The sequence below is a fragment of the Mus musculus genome, chromosome 6, assembly GCF_000001635.26.
Source record: "Mus musculus strain C57BL/6J chromosome 6, GRCm38.p6 C57BL/6J".
Lineage (NCBI taxonomy): Eukaryota > Metazoa > Chordata > Mammalia > Rodentia > Muridae > Mus > Mus musculus.
The window spans coordinates 30,592,419-30,611,004 of NC_000072.6; the positions used below are offsets into that span (position 1 = coordinate 30,592,419).

The following is an 18,586-nucleotide window of genomic DNA, read 5'->3' on the forward strand; positions in this document are numbered from 1 at the left end:
TCATCTTTTATTCTTTGCTTTTACCTGAATAGAACTGAGCCACAGTCTTGAATATGCAGCTCTTTATAATGTCAAAAGTAAATTTTAATCCCTGTCCCTCTTGCATGACATGAACGAAAGCCTATTTCATCAGGCCAGGGGGCCTCTGGGGCAACGTTACCTTGGTGATCTCACTCTGGCTGGTTCTACTTCCTTGGTTTCTCCCCCGGAAGCTTGATATTCAGGGCTTCCATGATGATTAGACCCAGGGATGCTGACTCACGACTTTGGAGCCCAGATGAGGCCGATGATAAAATCAGAATACGAATGTACTAATTTACATCATGGCATGTAACTGTTTAATGGATTGGATCCTCACGTCGGCTAAACAGTATATTCTCAGTACATTCTCTCCCTGTAGGCAAGATACATGGGCAGCCAAATTATAATCAGAAGGTTGCTTAGTGAGCAGGCGTCGGAGCAAGGAAAGTTAATTAGAGTCTATGATTAGAATTTCTAATGGCACCCAGCTCTAATAGAATGATATGTCTACTTCTACAACCAGAACACACCTGCCAGCTGGTCACTTGTGTTGGGTAGTAAGGGCTGCTACAAATGCAATAGATATCTTTGTAGTCGCCACAATGCTTGTCTCTGTGACCCACCTGTGACCTAGCTCCATTTCTGGCCACTGCCCCTCAGATTGAGATTTTCCTTCAGATTCTTCAGGGATTTCTTAAGCAGGGCATGAAGAGCCAAAGGAGAATAATGATAACAATAATGGTGCGTGTGACTAGAATAAAACCTAGGACATTAGTTCTTTAAGAAACACAGCAAAATGAGTTATAAGAAGAGATTCACAACATTCACAATCTTTACAACAAAGAATGTATGCAGACCTGCAGGTCAGTAAGAACACAGATAATGCTGTGGGGAAACTGGGCAAGCTGTCTGAGCATATCTAATCATATAAGCATATCATGCAAGAGGAGGGGCGGATGTCTGACAAACATATTTTTGTAGGGATGATGGGTGACTGAGGACATCCAGAGCAAGGAGGCCACTCTGCTCATTCAGTTAACAGAACTGGAAACGATGGGACAGATGTGAGCGGAAGGTTCTTTTGTACATCCTTAGTGGACAGCTGAGCTAGTAAAACCGCTAATGTGGAAACCATTCTGTCACCATCTCCTGAAGCTGATGATCCAGTTACTTCCACCCCAGAAGCAAGCCTGAGAGAGCCAATGGGAGAGTCAGGAAGAACAGTCATGGAGGCACTGCTCATCCCAGCGAAGGCCTGGGAACAACGGGAAGAGCATCATCACCGTTGGCACTGATAAATAAAACGTGCCATGGCCACAGGCTGAAGTCATGTGTGTCAATCAAAATTTACTATGATTTTTTTTTGAGAATTAAAACTGCATACCCACATGGACATGCATGCACAATGTATACATGTATAAGGAAGACATATATGTCTTGATAAAATTATTTAAGGGAAGGAGGACATAGCCCATCTACTCCGAGCCCTCCTTCCTTGTGAAATGCACTGATCTCTTAGCTGCTGTGGGAGTTCACTGTTCACAGTTCAAATCTCACCTCCTTCCTTTCTTCTTAAAAAAAAAAAAAACCCAAAATACCACATTTATTTATTCTCTCTCCTTTCCCTTCCCCCTCCCCCTCCCCCTCTCCCTTCCCCTCCCTCTCCCTCCCTCTTCTTCCCTCCCGCCTCCTCCATTCATGCAGGTCAGAGCACAACTTTCAGGAGTCAGTTCTCCCCTTCCACCATATGGGTTCTGAGGCTTGGTAGCAAGTGCCTTTACCCACAGAGCCATCTGACTGGCCCCAGTCTTTCTCCCCTTCTAATCCTCAAGACTTGATGTTGACCAAATAAGGTCTGCCTCAGTTAGGAAGCTATGCTTTTTGCCTTTATCTCTCCTCTCCGATGTGGTTCATGACTCTGGTTCAAGGGTACAGATAGTTGATTCTTTGCTTCAAGGTGGGGCCAATATTTGGGCATCAATATTCTGAGGGGTCAGGATTGATCCGGTTGGCAACAGATTCAGGCAAGTCATCTTGGCTTAGCCCTCTTTCACAGATGCTGGTCTCTGGGGATCAGCCTTTCGAGGTATCACTCACAGAAGACTGGCTTCAGACTCATTCCAGGGGGAATGGCTTAAGACAACCGGAAGCGAACGCAGGACTCCAAGTGATGATTATCACAGTCGGAGAGGCAGCAGGAAGGGTAGGGCCTCAGATAAGCCCCATGGCTGATGAGAATGTCATTCAGCAAGGCGTATGATGAATCTACTCCCTTAGACCTGCATCCATTTGAAAAGATATGAATAAAGATAGGAATTTTAATTTAAAAATGCTCACATGTATCATGAATTTATTGCACTTCTATTAGCACTGGGGATGGTTTTGGATGCTACATTGTAACAGCAAATGAGAACAAAAGTCTCTTCCTGCCTGGAAACTTGTAGATGAAGAGGCAGGAAGACCCCTGTTAAGGTGAAAGTAAGAAGTTCATTTGGATAAACAATAATAAATAAATAAGACAGGCTGCTTTAAGGGGAGTGATGGATGATAATGGACCTCTCTGGGCTGAAGGAATAGAGGAGATAGCATTTGGGCATTTGTTTTAAATTATCCTTAACATTATTCTTTGTCTCCTTCCCTAAGCCACATGAACAGGGGGGCGTTAGATTTAATTTTCTACAGTTTATGGAGGGAAATGTCTCAAGGGCCACACGTTTCTTGTCTTAGATGAATAATTAATATGTTCTGTTTTCTAAATGAAAACCCCACAGGGAAAAAAAAAAGGAAATCTGAACTCTTATAAACTTGCACAGAAACAGCTAAAATTTCTGAAAAGCATTTAAGTTGGAAAGGCCTCTGCACCTCAGAAAACCAAATGACCATGGGGTTTTCCACCCATAAGAGTAGAGAGGGACTAATTCATCAGCCATGGCTCTCTTGGTATGTGCTCATGTTCCAAGTGCACACATGTGAGTCAAGGCTGGCTGACAACCTCGGATGCTCGGGTGTGTGTCTGTGTGTGTCTCTCTGTGTGTGTGTATGTGTGTCTCTCTGTGTGTGTATGTGTGTATCTGTGTTTGTGTGTGTCTGTGTGTGTATGTCTGTGTGTATCTGTGTTTGTGTGTGTCTGTGTGTGTATGTGTGTCTGTGTGTGTAGGCCAGAAGACACTTTGCAGGAATGGGTACCTGGCATTGCACTCAGGTTGTCGGGCCTGGGTAAATGTTCTTTCCTGCTAAGCTATCTTTCTGCCCACCGAGGTTTTTGAGACGGACCCTCTTCATTGGCCTGAGGCTTGCCAATTCAGCTGGGCTGGCTGGCCAGGGATCCATCCCCCAGAGACACACGTACCTCTACCTCCCAGTGCTGGGCTCATAAACACTTGCTGGGCGGGGGGTTGCAGACCAAATTTGGTTACTTGTACTTGTGTGGAAATCACTCTATAGACTAAGCTATCTCCCAGCCCCTAGTTTTCTTCACATTCTGTGTGTGTGTGTGTGTGTGTGTGTGTGTGTGTGAGCGCGTGCAGTGGGGTCAGGACTCTGAATCACATCTAGGTTTTGTTCCATGTTCTCTTGGGACCAAAAGATGATGTTTATGAAATCACTGATTAAGGAGAGCAGTCTGAGGCTGGGCTGCGATTTGCAGCTGCCTGTGCTGCTAGCTTGAAATTGAGCCACCCACTGAACTGTAGCCACCTAGGCACCATGTTATTTACTTCAGTCTTATGGTCATGGAAGACGAGGAGCAACAGAATGGCCCTGCTCCTTCAGCTGTGTGATCTTGCACCGTGATGTACTCTCTGGGAGCCTCAGTTTCTCATTCTTATATTTAGGGGAGGCACTGGAGATAAATCCAGGGCCCCGAATCCACAAGTGCTCTACTCCTAAGCTCTAGATTCAAACAAAGGACCATTGCCTGGAAGCTTCTGAGCTTCTAGCCCAGCCCTGACAAGCATATGGGGTCATCTCTTGAGTTCCACAGGTCCTGGGAAGGCTCTGCTCTAAGTCTGTTCTGGGTCAAGTTGAAGACGTGTTGCAATCCTGGAACTTCCTACGGAAGCCGAGCTTCTCTTATGTTTCTTTACAAAGACAGGGAGGCAGCATCTTCCCATCATTATCACCACCATCATCCTTATCTTTCTGTTTGATGAAGTCTGGAATTTTGCCAAGCCAGGCAGCTTGTAAAATAAATTCCCTCTGCTGTTTGCATTGAGCCTTAAATCATGAACACCAGCTGTTTTGTGTATTGAAAATAAAGCTCCATGTGTATTGGGGGGCATCAAGGGAACACAGGCCGGTGTGTTCCTCTCCTCTAGGATATCTGGGGGTACTGTGGTGCAGCTGGGCAATTTATTCATTCGGTGCAGAAAGTGAATCTTGCCCCCACCCCAGCATCCCATTCCCCAGCCCCACCCACCCGCACCCACCGCCATCTTTGACAAGGTCATGCTCAGCAAGGCCGTACTCAGCCGCTAGTAAATATTTGTAGATTTGACTTGCGAGAGGCACCCAGTCAACAATCATATAAGCCATACTCTCAACATGTTAGGATGGCAGGGAAAGGGGGCATTTTCCCAACAAAAATGCTATGTTGAATTCTGGAAAACAGATTGAAACGCATGTCCCTAAGTTCCGAGAGAGACCGCATAAATTAAACATGGGGCCATAAGGAAGGCTCAATACTGGTTAAGTTGTTTGCCATTTTCCGGTGATTTATAGTTGTCAAATGCTTTATAGATATTGGATAATTAAATTATTGCAACCACCTGGTGATGTATGCGGGCTGAATGCTATTATGCCCTCTTTAGTAGGCGATGAAGAGGGTGGTTGTGGGTGTAAGCACACAGGCTGGGAAATGAAGCTATCCTCTGAGTCCTCGATGAGAAAGCAGAGTCCAGCAACATACTTCTAACTTTGCTTGTGAACTCGAATGCCTTTGATGTGTGTGGTGACACTGACGTCACAGCCTTGTGTTATCTACCTGCCTTTTGACACTTGAGTCTCTCCAGGTCTGCAGTCCAGAGAGGGGATGTGTGAGGAAGCTGGAGTCAGGTCTCCCTTACTGGCTGTTGTTGCTAGCTGAGGAAACGTGACCAACAGGGGGATGTGTTTCATTATGCCCTCCCCAACCCATGGACCTATGTTCAGGATTTTCTTCCAGGGGAGACCATGAGCAATGTTTGAATATGGAGCATCTAAAGTGAGTTGACAGCCACTATGTCCACCCCTCGGGGGTCTTAAGTGCTTTTGTATGCACAGCCTGGAGAGCCACCTGCCTCATTTTGACCATCAGCCTCTTACCCTTAGATGATTAAATTGTCCACTCCTGTCAACAGGCAAATAGACACACTCTGTTTCAATATTTAAACAATTTGGCCTAGACTTTACAAACCCATTAACTTGGGTCTGAGGTGTCAAGGCAAAGCCACAGTTTTGCATGGTTGAGATCTTCAGCACATAATGGCACACCATAAAACAAACAAACAAACAAACAAACACCCAAAAAATAAAAAACAAGCAAACACCCAAATAACCAAAAAACAAACAAACAAAAAAAACCCACTGTGTAGACTTGAACAGCTGTGTCAATTTCACAACCAGGAGCCTAGTGTGGTCTTTTCACTTAGCTAACTAGCTGTGACCGCCTTCCTTACTCTTGTGGCTTTGCACTTTAAACAATTTTTTATAGCATTTATTTATTTACTATATGAGTGGAAATCAGGATAATTTCCAGAAGTCAGCTCAGTCCTTCTACCATGTGGGGTATGGCTATCACACTCAGGCATGCGGCACTAGCCTTTACCTGCCGAGCCATCTTTATTCCTCTTTGATGGATGAGAGAACACAGAGGTCAGGAAAGCAAACACTCTCTGCTTCAATTTCAGTAGACGTGTATTAGGAAACGCCGGGCCCCGTGGGAAAGGACGAGCTGCCTCAGCACTGTGGAGTCGTCTTTCTAAAGTACTGGTGAGGAGACAGCATTAACTTGGTTAAGGAGACCTGTCAAAGAAGACACCAGGTCTTTCTCTGTCCTGTTCCAGGGCCATCAACAGGGTAAATGACCTCTGTATGTGCCTGGGCTTTCTTGGGCTAGTGGCTCCTGTCAGGGTGTTCTCAGTTACACTGGAGAATGAAGGAAGGACTTTCCTGGTCAGAACACCTCTTGCTCATACAGGGTTGGGGACGGAGTCCTGGGTTGGAAAGGCCTGGCAGAGAATCAAAGAGCAGCACTGAGCTGGGAAAGGTAGCAGAGAGGGAGAAAGGTCCAGGTGCCAGCTTGGTACCGGGGATGAGCCCCTCACTGCCAAGAGGGGACATAAAGCCACCTGATTGCTTGTCAGAGGTAGACATTTTCTCCTGGACATGTCTGATGAAGCCTTTTCTTCATCAAGTTTGAATTTTTCTAATTGTTTAATCCAAATTCTTCAGCAAGTTACTTTGAATTTTTCTAATTCTTTAATCCAAATTTCTAGATCCTTCCTCAGATGGATCTAGACACTTAAACAACCCGAGACCCAGAGTCAAGTGTTTTTCTTAAGATTTAATATCCCAAATTCGACTTCCTTTTTCCTTTTTAGATTTCACACTGTGTGTACGGATGTGCTCGAGTGTGCACAAGTGGATAGATGTGTGTGTGTGTGTGCGTCTCTCTGTGTGTGTCTCTCTGTGTCTGTGTGTGTCTAAGTATCTTTATATGTCTCTCTCTCTCTGTGTGTGTCTCTGTGTCTGTGTGTCTGAGTATCTTTATATGTCTGTGTGTGTGTGTGTGTGTGTGTGTGTGTGTGTGTGTGAAAGGACAGCTTTCAGGTGTTGGGCCTCACATTCTACTGAGTATGGTAGCCACTGAACCCAGGTGGGCTCATGTGGCAAGTGCTATTCCCTGCTGAATTGTCTTGTCAGCTTGCATCTCTCTCTCCACCCTGATATATATTTCAAATGTCTCTTGGTTTCAATGCCCACGAGATTGCTGTAGGCATATGAAGGACATCCTCATTCTAACTACAAGAACCTTCTTCCAGCAACGTGGTCTTCTTGTTTCACACGCGACCCATTCCTGAACACAGCTATAGAGAACGTGAAACTCAAATCCAGAGGGAAGGACAGGTTGCACTGAGAAGCAACACCAGGAGCTGCAGAGCTACTGAGGAATACAGAGCCTGGGTCCCACTGCCACATACGGAATCAGACCTGCACGGATATCAATTCCCAGATGACTTAGGTATGTCGCAAGGTTTGGGACACACTGATCATGCCCCTGCCACCCCACTCCCGTATGTTACTATTATACCTTTCAGTATGATAGGTTATTTTTACCCAGGCTTTATATTAGAGTCATGGGGGTGACATCAGCAAAATATTGCTTGGGGCTCTACACCCGTTGGTAAATCAGCACCTCTGTATCCCAGCTCCATGGACGTCGGGTGGTAGTCCATGGCTGAAGCGGAGTTGAGTGGTTTTCAACCCAGTTTCCAGGTGGTTTCTCCAGTGTTTAGAAATCTGGCGAGAGACACTCCTCTGTGGATCTTTTACATCTCTGCACATCCATACTGTCTTTTCAAGGATGTTAGAGCAATAAACAGCGCTGGAAGCTGGAGATAATGTTTCCCTCTGGAGTGAAGGGTAGATTTATTTACTGTCCAGTATAATAAAAATAATGTCTGTTTCTGAAGCAAAGGATGGTTGGGTTCACTGCCCTTTACAAAAGTTCAGGGTCTCTGGGCTTCAGCTCTGACATGTGACGAGCTCTGAAACCCGCCTCTCCTGCTTTATCAACAAGCAAAAAGCTGAATAAACTGAAAAGCAATGACTTTTCTTGGACTTCCCAGAGAATTGAGGTCAGAGGGCAAACTGATGTCCTGCAATCTGGAGAGACAGCCCTTTCAGAGTCACAGATGTGATCTACTGACCCAGAGCAGAAGCCGTGCTGGATAGGGAGACTTGAATTCTACAGTGACTTGGATGTGGTGTCTGGAGGATGAGTGTGGACTTGCATGAGTATGTGAGACCCCCAGGAACACGCCATCTCAATCTTCCTTCTTGTGCGTTTTGTTTTGTTTTGTTTTGTTTTGTTTTGTTTTGTTTTGTTTTGTGGGTCTTCTCTCTAGAAACTCACTAGGGTCTCCTGGAAACGAACCAACAAACCTTTCCTGTTGTCTGAGACAGGAAGAGAAAGTCAACAGTTGTGAGCATGGCCAGCGTGCTCTCCACAGCCAAGCCTCACTCTGTAAAGGAGAGAATGCTGAATGTTCCAACATACAGAACTGATGTGTGAGGCTGATGTGAGAGATGGCTCAGTGGTTAAGGGCCTTGGCTGCTCTTCCAGAGGCCCTGGATTCGATTCCCAGTACCCACATGGTGGCTCTCAACTGTCTGTAACTCCATTTCTAAGGGATCCATGGCCTCTTTTGGCCTCCACAGGCACCAAGTGGTACATGGATGTACATGCAGGCTCATACACATTAAAAAAAAAAAAAAAGAAAAGAAAACCAGAAGGAGAATAGATACACGTGATGGATGTGGTGATGGACGTGCTGGTGACTCTCATTGGATCAAAGCACATGTGTCAAAATATCACTCCCCACCCCCATGAAGTGATGCAGGGATGCAGGGATGCAATGACTACCACTAAGTGCTGAGTGAGAGAGACTTGCCTGGCTTTATCAAGCCTTTTAGTCTTCCTCTCTCACCTAAGGGAGAGAAGGGGGAAAAGAAAAGCTCGTCCAGGAACTCATCAAGACTCCTGTTTCATCCTAACACAATAGAGCATTGTCTTGCTCTCATTCACATCTTATTATCACACCAATAGGGCTCACTATGGATCAAGGACACTTGAGGCATCTGAAGGCTCAAGTCTTGTATACCTCTGACCAATATGAAACACAGCCCTGGTCCTGTCAAGATTAATGTAGAATCTCACACCAAAGGCCTATTTACTTCAATTCTGGTTACTCAATATGTTGTATCCATCTTTCAACAAGAAGTTATAAGGCATACTAAAGAGCAAGGAAAAAAAAAAACCCTGAGGAGACAAGGCAAGCATCAGGACCAAAGTCATCTTGGGGAACCATCACACAGAGAACTAAGAGTAACAGTGACCTGGGACTAGGAGGGTAGCTCAGTGCCGAAGAGCACTTGCTGCTCTTGCAGAGGACCAGAGTTCAGTTCCCAGCACTGACATTGGGAGGCTCATAACTGCTTATAAATTCTGCCTCAGGGACTCCGGCATCCATTCCTGGCCCCACATACATAGATACAGACAAAAATAAAATACAGCTTTAAAAAGCAATAGTGAACCAGTATGGAAAGAGTAAATATATAAAACCAAGTGGGTAATATATGCAGCAGAGAGATGGGACTCAGGTAATGAATGAAAAGCACTAGGGATGTAGCCCAGTGGTACAGCACTTGCCCAACATGGTGGAAACTCTTAATTTGATTCCAGCAAAGAGAAAATAAAATCCCAAAGGAAGCTCCGGGAATCTGAAGTGCTGTAATAGAATTGAAGATTGCTTCTGACATGGCGAGAAGAAAGAATCAGTGTGATATTGTCAATAGAAACTTCTGGAAAAAAGTATTCAAAAGAGGGGGGAAAAGCCTTCCAAAGAAAGCAACAGGATACCTAAGAACTGTGGGGGAAAAGTTAAAGGTAGTATATACGTGTAATTGGGACACTAGAAGGGACAGAAAGAACAGAGCAGAAGAAAACTTTGAACTAATGTGGCTGAGAATTTTCACAAAGTAGCATCATAAACACCAGGAAACTAGACACATCATAATCTAACTTCAGAAAAGCAAAGAAGTCAAGAGGAGATGCCACCTTATATAGAATCAAGACTAAGAATCACTAAGACATTTTGTTAGAAACTACGCAAGCAAGAAGAGCAGAGTGAAATATCTGCAGTGTTGAAAGAAAAGCCCACTGTTCTAGAATCCTATATCCAGTGAGATCATCCTTCAAGAGCCAAGGATCAATACCTCCTCAGACAAGCAAAATCCGAGGGCATTCATCACAGCAAACTTGCTCTGCAACTAATATTAAAAGAAGTGATTCAGGACAGAGAAAATGATGTAGGTTGGCCATTCAGATCTATATGAAGAAAGGAAAGGAGAAAGGCATAGCTGAAGGGAAAAGATCTAATGATTTTCTCTTTCCCATTCTTAATGTATCTAATGGATAACTGCTTAGTAAAACATCTGTGTGCTGTGAATTTAGCATATGGAGTAATGAGTGAATATAGCCATCCTATAAAGGCCAAGAGGAAGGAACCAGAGATACCAGTTACAAGGCACATGCCGAGTAGTATAGTATCATTTGAAAGAGTTTTATACACGAGAGGCAATTATAGATTAAGGGATGATACAATACATGAGGTGAAACTTGGCAGAACCACAAGAAAAACCCAAATCTACCGTGATAGTTGAAGACTTTATAAAGTCTTCAAATCTCATCTTTTGGTAATTTATAGGCAACCCAAGCAGAAAATCAGTAAAAATATGGTTGACCTGCAAAGTGCCACCCACCAGCTTGATAGCATGCGACAGCAACTGGGTATGCATTCTTCCTAAGACCCCATGGGAAGCACACTCCGGTAGACACAGCCTGGGCCATAAATCTCAAAACGTTTGTAAGAATGGAAATCATAAAATGTTTCAGGTTCTTCAGGCTCATGACTCTTCTGGAATTCAACCCTCTGGCTTTGCAGGTGTCCCTGGCCTCCTCTTACACTGCCTTGTGAGAAACCCAGCTCAGGCAGGCAGTGCAAGTGTTGATGTCATCCCTGGGTCGGGGTTGCTGTATCTTCAGTTGGCATCTGTCAAACTGTGCCAACCTAACTTGATCATTTTATAAGAAGTGTAAAAAAGTCCCCAACTCTTCAGTTCTTTTTATTTTTTAAAAAATAAGCTCTACCTTGTGTATTATGGTATATTTATGTGTTCGTGTGGGTGTTTCCACGTGTGTGGTTGTGCACGCGTGTGTGAGTGTGTAGAGGCCAGAGGTTAATGCTGAGTCTTTCTCAGTTGCTTTCCACCTTCTTGGGTGTGGGGGACAGGAGCAGGGTTTTTCTGTGAACCTAGACCTCATGGATTCTGCTAGGCCAGCTAGCCGGTTAACTCCCGGGATCCCTCCACCTCTGTCCTCCCGGAACTGGGGTTACATTTGTGCTTGTGTGTTTACGTGGGTGCTGGGGATCCAAACTCAGTCCTCATCTTGCACAGCAGGTATTTTATCAACGGACACATTTCCCCAGGCCCTATTTTGATTTATTTCTATGTGTGGGTTTCTGTATGTGCTTGTGGAAGACAGAGAGGACCTCAGAAACCATCTGCCTCGTTTTTGGATACTGTCTCTCACTGCCTTGTTGAGCAGAGTACGATGGCTGGCAAGGGAGCTTGTCTCGCCAGCACTGGGTTGCAATGGCACGCTACCGTCCTGGACATTTTTAATATGTCTAGGATTGAACTCAGGCCTTCTTGATTGCAAGATAAACATTTTACAGACAGACAGCAGCCAGGTGGAGGTAGTACACGCCTTTAACCTCAGCACTTAGGTGACAGAGGCCAGCAGATTTCTGAGTTCAAGGCCAGTCTTGTCTACAGAGTGAGTTCCGGGACAGTCAGGGTTACACAGTAAAACCCTGTCTTGAAAAGCCCCCCCCCCAAAAATTTTTTTTAAAAATAAATAAAATAAAAATGCTGACAGCCATTATTTTCTCAATCTCCCTTCACAGTCCTTGAATACACCTTCCCCAGTTTTTACTTTTTTTTTTCTATCCAAATTAAGCCTCAGCTATCTGGGTTAATCCAATAACAGTCAATTGGGGGCTCATATATATTAGCTAATATATACATATTGCCTTCAATATGTCACTTTCATCATTATTCTGGTTGTATCAAGGTTACCAAAGACTATTTAGCTAATAATAAATTCTCCATTCTCCACTAATTTGGAGAAGGCACACAGAAACACTGCTGTGTAGGTGAAGACAAGGAAGGTGGCGACTTGGTCCACCTGGCAGGCCCCCTTTTCCCCCAGCCCCCCGTCTCTCCACTCTTGTACAAAAGTTGGCTTTGTTCAGGAGACTGACTTGAGCACAGACAGGGAACATTGCTGTGTAATTTATGTTAGGCCAGCGCAGCCTGGAGCCAACATGACCCCAGCAGGGCTTTGAAAATTATTGATCCCAAAGGCAGGCCTTGGGGTTAGATGCGTCTGACAACAGGAACAGCCAAGGAAATCCCGACCAGACGGCAAGCTCTACAGGCAGGCCCCTGTTCATGACTCTGTTCAGTTTTTCCTCCATAGTGCAACTTCAAGGAGAGTGAAATTCCCCGATGTCTATCAGCATTTACTTAACAACAACAAAAAAAGTAATTAAAAATCAGATTCTGCCACCCAGCACTGTGTGAGAGATGTTTCTAGAAACAAAAGGATTGACAGTGTGAAGGTTTTCAAAATTAACTGATGCTCGATTAGACCGCGCTTCAGTTTTCCTTCTTGCTGCATTCCTATAATTTAAAAAATTAGCATGTCACATCCAACCTGTATAATTACATAGCTTCGGAATTCTGCACAGATATCATCGTGTCCATATTTCGTATTTTATAAAACACAAAGACAAACTGAAGTGCAAGAGGATGAGGGTTACCCACCTTATAGCCAGCAGAATTGACCTTGCTTCTACTTGTGTTATACAGCCTTCCATGTAAGAATGCTAGTACATTCTACCGTGGACATTAGCTGGATCCTGGGTAGCCAGACTCCCCCACTCCCAGCCACAGGGTGGCAAGAGCTGTGGAAGAGACTCAGGGCATGTTTCTGTACAGCCTCCAGTCTAGAGATTGATGGTCGGGGTCAGTACCGGAACTCTCGTGGTGGGTATCAGGACCAGCTGAAAGGGCAGTAGATAGAGAACAGTTGAGAGACAACAGCTGGGTACCTGCATGGGAGCAGCCATGTGGCTTGTCATCAACTACTGGGGCAAGGACAGCAGTCTGGGTGAAAAGGGGAGAGTGCAAGGTGGTGATGTTGGAAAGTTACACTTAGGGATGACATCAGGTGGGGTCTTTGGCTGTTGGAGTGAGACTGGGAGTCCAGGAACTAAAGACGGAGGTGTAGGACATACAAAGGTTTCAGAGATCTGGGCAATGGATGCAGAAAGGGAAACAGGCACTGGGAAAGGCCCAGGAACTGAGAGTTTTCCCCTCTAAGATCGGAAGAAATCATTCTAGTGAACGAAAGGACAGAACACACAACAGATGGGTCTTAGGCCGTGGTCTGGTCTATACATACGAGTACTGAAGTCAAACAGATGACAGAGCAAGCCCCAGCCTTCGAGGGGTTACCTGGGTATTGTCAGCTACCTGGAAAGAATTCAAGTGTGTGGTGGATTGTAACAGGAAGCTCAAGACATGAGCAGCTAAACCAGAGAGGTATAGTTAGGGAGGTGTTGTTAGGGAGGTTGTGGTTTCCCTAGAGGGTGAACCCTGTGCGGAATTCTAAATGAGGAAGTTGGTTTTTTTGTTTTTTTAAGAGACCCCAGTCTCCAGCAATATTAGCCCACCTTTTGGTAGCTCATTATTTTCTTGGGATATCCAATACTTAATTCCCTCTGAAAGCACATCTTTGGAGTTGTTCTGGAAGGTAGGATAAACCTGTTTTTCAGCTAATTCAATCACATTTGAGTGTCCTGGGGGGGGGGGGATCTGCTATTTTAAAGACTTGTGGAAAATTAACTTGTTAATCACAAGATTCCGATGTGAACCTCGGCGCTCTCCTGTTTTTCTGTTGTTTTAAAGATTATAGTTGACGTATTTATTTCTGTAGAGCAGCCAAAGGGGACTTGTGGAGATTAAACATAATTTAGTCTGGGAGTTTTATTTGTGAGCTCTGAGGCACCTTATGGATCTTGGAGACCCTCAGGGTGGTCTCTGACAGAAGTGGGAATTAATACCTTTAATGATAGGGATTCAGGGCTAGCTAGCATCAGGTTTCTCCGAGCCTTCCTACCTTTGCCTTGGCTACTTAACTCCTTCTTATCTTACCTTGTCCTCCTCCTCCTCTTCCTCCTCCTTCTCCTCCTCCTTTTTCCTGAGTGTAACGTTAAAAGTTATAAATAACATTTAACATCGCAGTGTTTTCTATAAAATACTCATCCATTCATTTAAAAATATATCAGACACACACAGGCTGGTTTTATATTCCATGTTCAATCTGGCCTAAGAACAAGGACTGACATCATTACCAAAGAGCTTCACAGCCCCTCAAATGCACGCTCTCCCTTCCCCCAGACAAACTCACCAACTTGTGCTATTGATTTCTGTGATTTTTCTCTTAATTATCGCATAGGTACATATTTTTAGGCAATCTATTGTTTTTCGGGCCCATGTAAATGGAAACAAACATTTTCTGTCTTTGCCACCCACTTTCCATTTCTGAGGTTTGTCCCCTTGGGTATGTGTTCCCAGTATGGATTTGTTTCTGTTTCTTTGTCTTTGCTTTGGAGACAGGGTCTCACTCGGTGATCCTGGCTGTCTGGAACTCAGAGAGATCTGCTTACCTCTGCCTTCTGAGCACATGGATTAAAGGTGTTTGCCACCATGCCTGGCCCTTGTTTCCATTTCTTTCTCTAGTCCTGTGCACAGGCTTTGGCACATCCACTTTCTTCAGGCAGGTACAGGTAGGTAGGATGCAAGGGCACAGGGTGTGCAGTACATTTTCTGTTACTAGCTAATGTAATGCCAACAAGGATATTTCTCATATGCTGGGGAGACAGCCTAGAGCCTCAGACATGACTTGGTAGGTGCTCTGCTACTGAGCTCTCTCTCTGGCCTGTTTCTGACAGTATTTCACTTTAAATTCTACCAGGCGTAGAGGAGAGATTGTATGTTCCACGTCGAATTTTGTTAACTCTTCCCATTGACTGAATTTTTAAACTTTGCTAATTTGGTGGTATGAGATAGTTCTTTTGATGTGGTCTCAATTTTGCTTTTATCTGATTGAACTGTGTCTGTATATAGAATATTTATGAGTCGTCTTCTGTAACATAACCTTTCATTAAAAAATAATTTATAGAAATTGATTCTCAAATGTTCTTTATATAATTTGGGGTTATTAATTCTTCATCAGTTTCATATGTTGCAAATATGTCCTCCCAGTTCTTAATTTAGAATCTTAAAATTCTAAATTTTAAGATTTTCTTTCTTTCTTTCTATCTTTCTTTCTTTCTTTCTTTCTCTCTCTCTCTCTCTCTCTCTCTCTCTCTCTCTTTCTCTCTCTCTCTTTCTTTCTTTCTTTCTTTCTTTCTTTCTTTCTTTCTTTCTTTCTTTCTTTCTTTCTTTCAGATCTAGCCATGTTAAGTGGCCCAATCTGGCCTCCAACACATTATGTAGCTCAGGCTAGCCTTGAACTTGTGGACCTTCTATATCAACCTCCTGAGTAGCTAGGATTATAAATGTGCACCACTGTGACAGATTTAGACAGTTTTCTTTTAAAAAATTAGAATAAATTAAATTTTAATTTTATTTAAAGATAGGCTATCACTATGTATGCCAGACTATCTACCAACTTGGGGTCCTCCTGCTTTCACCTCAACAGTGATGGGGTCCCAGGAGCCTGCACCATGCCTGGCAATCTTTTCTTTCTTTTTGCTCTTTCTTTCTTGAGAGTCTTGGTACGTTACCTTTTCTGGCTTCAACTAATCTCCTTGCTCGAGTATCCCAAGTCAATGAAGCTTTAGTTAAAACTAGCCTAAGGCTGGGCGTGGTGGCGCATGCGTTTAATCCCAGCACTTGGGAGGCAGAGGCAGGCGAATTTCTGAGTTCGAGGCCAGCCTGGTCTACAAAGTGAGTTCCAGGACAACCAGGACTACAAAGAAACCCTGTCTCAAAAACAAACAAACAAACAAAAAAACTAGCCTGAGGTTCCTTATTTTAATATAGTTGATTTTTGCTCATCTTTGCCTTTTTGCAAACCTTTATATTCTCTTGCTTGTTATGTTTATTTCAAAACATTATTTCATACTCCAATGTTATAAAAAAGTACCCTTCATACTGCCTCCTAGAAACTTTATAGTTTTGCCTTTACATTTAAGAATTTTAATCTCCCTGGAATTGATTTTTGTATGTGGTACAATAGAGATTTCATTTCATTTTTCCATACAGATCTATAAGAGTTGCAGCCACATTCATTGTTTGGTCTGTCTGCTCTACATTGACCTGTTGGGCCATGTCTGAAAAGGTGAAGTTTCCAAATGTGCTTGGCTTATTTCTGTGCTCTGTATGATCTATTTGACTCTCTCTAGCATTTTATTGTCTCATAGATGATAGACTAAAATGTCTCTCCCTTCAGTGTTAACTTGACTTATAATTTTTGTTTTTGACAAATACAGCTATTAAGTTTTGCATAACCATTATTAGGCTTGGGGGGGCATGAAAGGAATTTCACGGAATCTCTGTATATTGGAATATTTAAGTTTAAATAAACAAAAATACAGCTGTCCTGGTGGCTAAGGCCTTGCAAACAGTTTATTGGGAGCCAAGGCAGGAGGATAACACATTTAAAGGTTGCCTGGTAATTTCATTTTCTTTAATGGTACAGCCAGCTGAGAGATTTGTTGGAAAGAGGAAAAGATTCAGAGAGAAGAGGGTGATAACAGAGGTGGGTGTATATAAATGTATGCAACTGTTAAAAAAAAACAAACAAACAGACAGACAGACAGACAAAAAACCCTACGTACATATAGCTCAGAGCACTTGCCTGGCATGAATGGGAAAGGACCAAGAATTTGGTTAGTTGAGCTTGAAAAAATATCAACTAGAATTACAAATGAACATGTAAATATTCTGTTTTATTGATGATAAAATAGCATTGATCGTAAGAAACAGCATGATTTTTATGCTCTCTCAAAGCCACCACCATTTATTAGAAGGTGTGACCCAACTGTACAATGAAAGCCTCTTGATTTCAGAGACTTTGAAACGTGAGGGAAATTTGTTTTAGGATTGATGTGTTAAGCATTTGAAGTGTAAGACTCAGCTTATCAATTAAATTACTTGTTAAATTCAGTTGAGGAGAAAGGTACAAATATTTGATGTAAATTAATTCTCTTATGTGTAACCCAGAAAGACAATGAAACAAGAATATTAAGAAATGCTTTCAAGTCGGAGAGGATGGCAGAAAAAGGCCATCATCTAATCAAAAGCTCCAGACAGATGTAATAGAGACTGGAAAGGAGACAATGTTTGAAAAACACAATGGCTGAGAAAATTTGAAAATAGCATTTACTAGCCAAACGCAGGAAACTAAATGGCTTAAAGCACAAGAGAACAAAGAAGTCTGTGTTCAGGCATATTACCATCCCTGACGTTATAAATGACAATAAAACTGCAGAACATGAGAAGCAAGGAGAGCTTGAAAGCAACCAGAAATGAGCAAAACCTACCAAGGAACCCAGAGCAGATAGACCAGCTGACTACAGAGCAAAATGGAAGCCAGAGCCCTGCCGGGTCTATTTCCAATGTGTCGAGAGAAAAACAGTGATGGAGTGGAGTTTGTATCCATTAAAACGCCTTCAAGAATGACAAGAGGACAGAGAGTTTCCAAAGAAATCAAACCAAAACCAAGAACGTTTTCAGGAGAGCGACTCCAAGCAAATGGAGACTCTCCCTGGATATGAAGCACAACAGAGAGTTTCCAAAGAAATCAAACCAAAACCAAGAACGTTTTCAGGAGAGCGACTCCAAGCAAATGGAGACTCTCCCTGGATATGAAGCACACCTTCTACGAGGAGAGGTCAGGGCCCTGAGAACCCATGGGAAGGCTTCTCACCTCTCAATTGTCTGGACGGCTTTTTAGGACGGTATGGATCTGCAAATACCTACTTTTGTGGCACCCCAGTGACGCATTGAGAAAGACATTATGGAAGCTATTGGATTCTGCGTCCCAGTAGTTCCATTTTGGACATGGTTGTTTGGATGTTTCACCTGCCTATCTGCAGGAAATAAAAGTCTTTCAACAAAATTTTGTTTAAGGATACTTCCAGCGATGCATTTTCTTTCCTTAGGTGCTACCCCACGTACCCCCCCCCCCAGCATAAACATACTCAGTGTTGTGTGCTCCTCATTGTGAATTTACCTATTAGAAATGTAAGGGACACGACTATGTCACACAGCTTCACTCCCAGAACTCAGTGAGTGTTTGGCACATAATAAGTGTTCCAGTAGACTGCTTATTGAATGAATGGTTAATGAACCATTAATTATGAATGAGAAGCCAGTATGAAGTATTTTTTCTTAAATGCATACATGTTTCTCTTGCTCCTAAATTCAGCCATTGGCTATGCTAGTCTGAGGGTGGGTAAATTCCCATTGAACTCTGCCGTCTGAAATGGTAGACATTCCCTACATGGGGTTACTTACATTCATAAAAGTGAAACACAAGCATTTCTCAGGTGTGTCAAGGGGCCAGTTGATGGTCCTGTTGGATGATGCGGGATAGAATGCTTCCATTATCGTAGAGCGTTCTATTGGAAGTGCTGCTGTAGAATTCTCCAGAATTTCTAACCGC

At 43.4% G+C, this 18,586-nt stretch overlaps 1 long non-coding RNA gene across 5 annotated transcripts; it reads right to left on the minus strand.

Moving 5' to 3' along the window:
* Positions 1-1,716: 1,716 nt before the first annotated feature.
* On the minus strand, positions 1,717-18,575 carry Gm31453. Of its 5 annotated transcripts, none has more exons than XR_001785205.2 (4): positions 18,439-18,575; positions 17,849-18,011; positions 12,673-12,911; positions 1,717-2,300 (listed from the first exon to the last, which is right to left on the minus strand). It is a non-coding gene; the product is annotated as a predicted gene, 31453 (long non-coding RNA). The 5 variants fall into 5 exon arrangements; XR_377391.3 differs by lacking the exons at positions 17,849-18,011; positions 18,439-18,575 and adding exons at positions 13,313-13,383; positions 14,065-14,086; XR_377394.2 differs by lacking the exons at positions 17,849-18,011; positions 18,439-18,575 and adding exons at positions 13,366-13,383; positions 14,065-14,081.
* Positions 18,576-18,586: the final 11 nt, after the last annotated feature.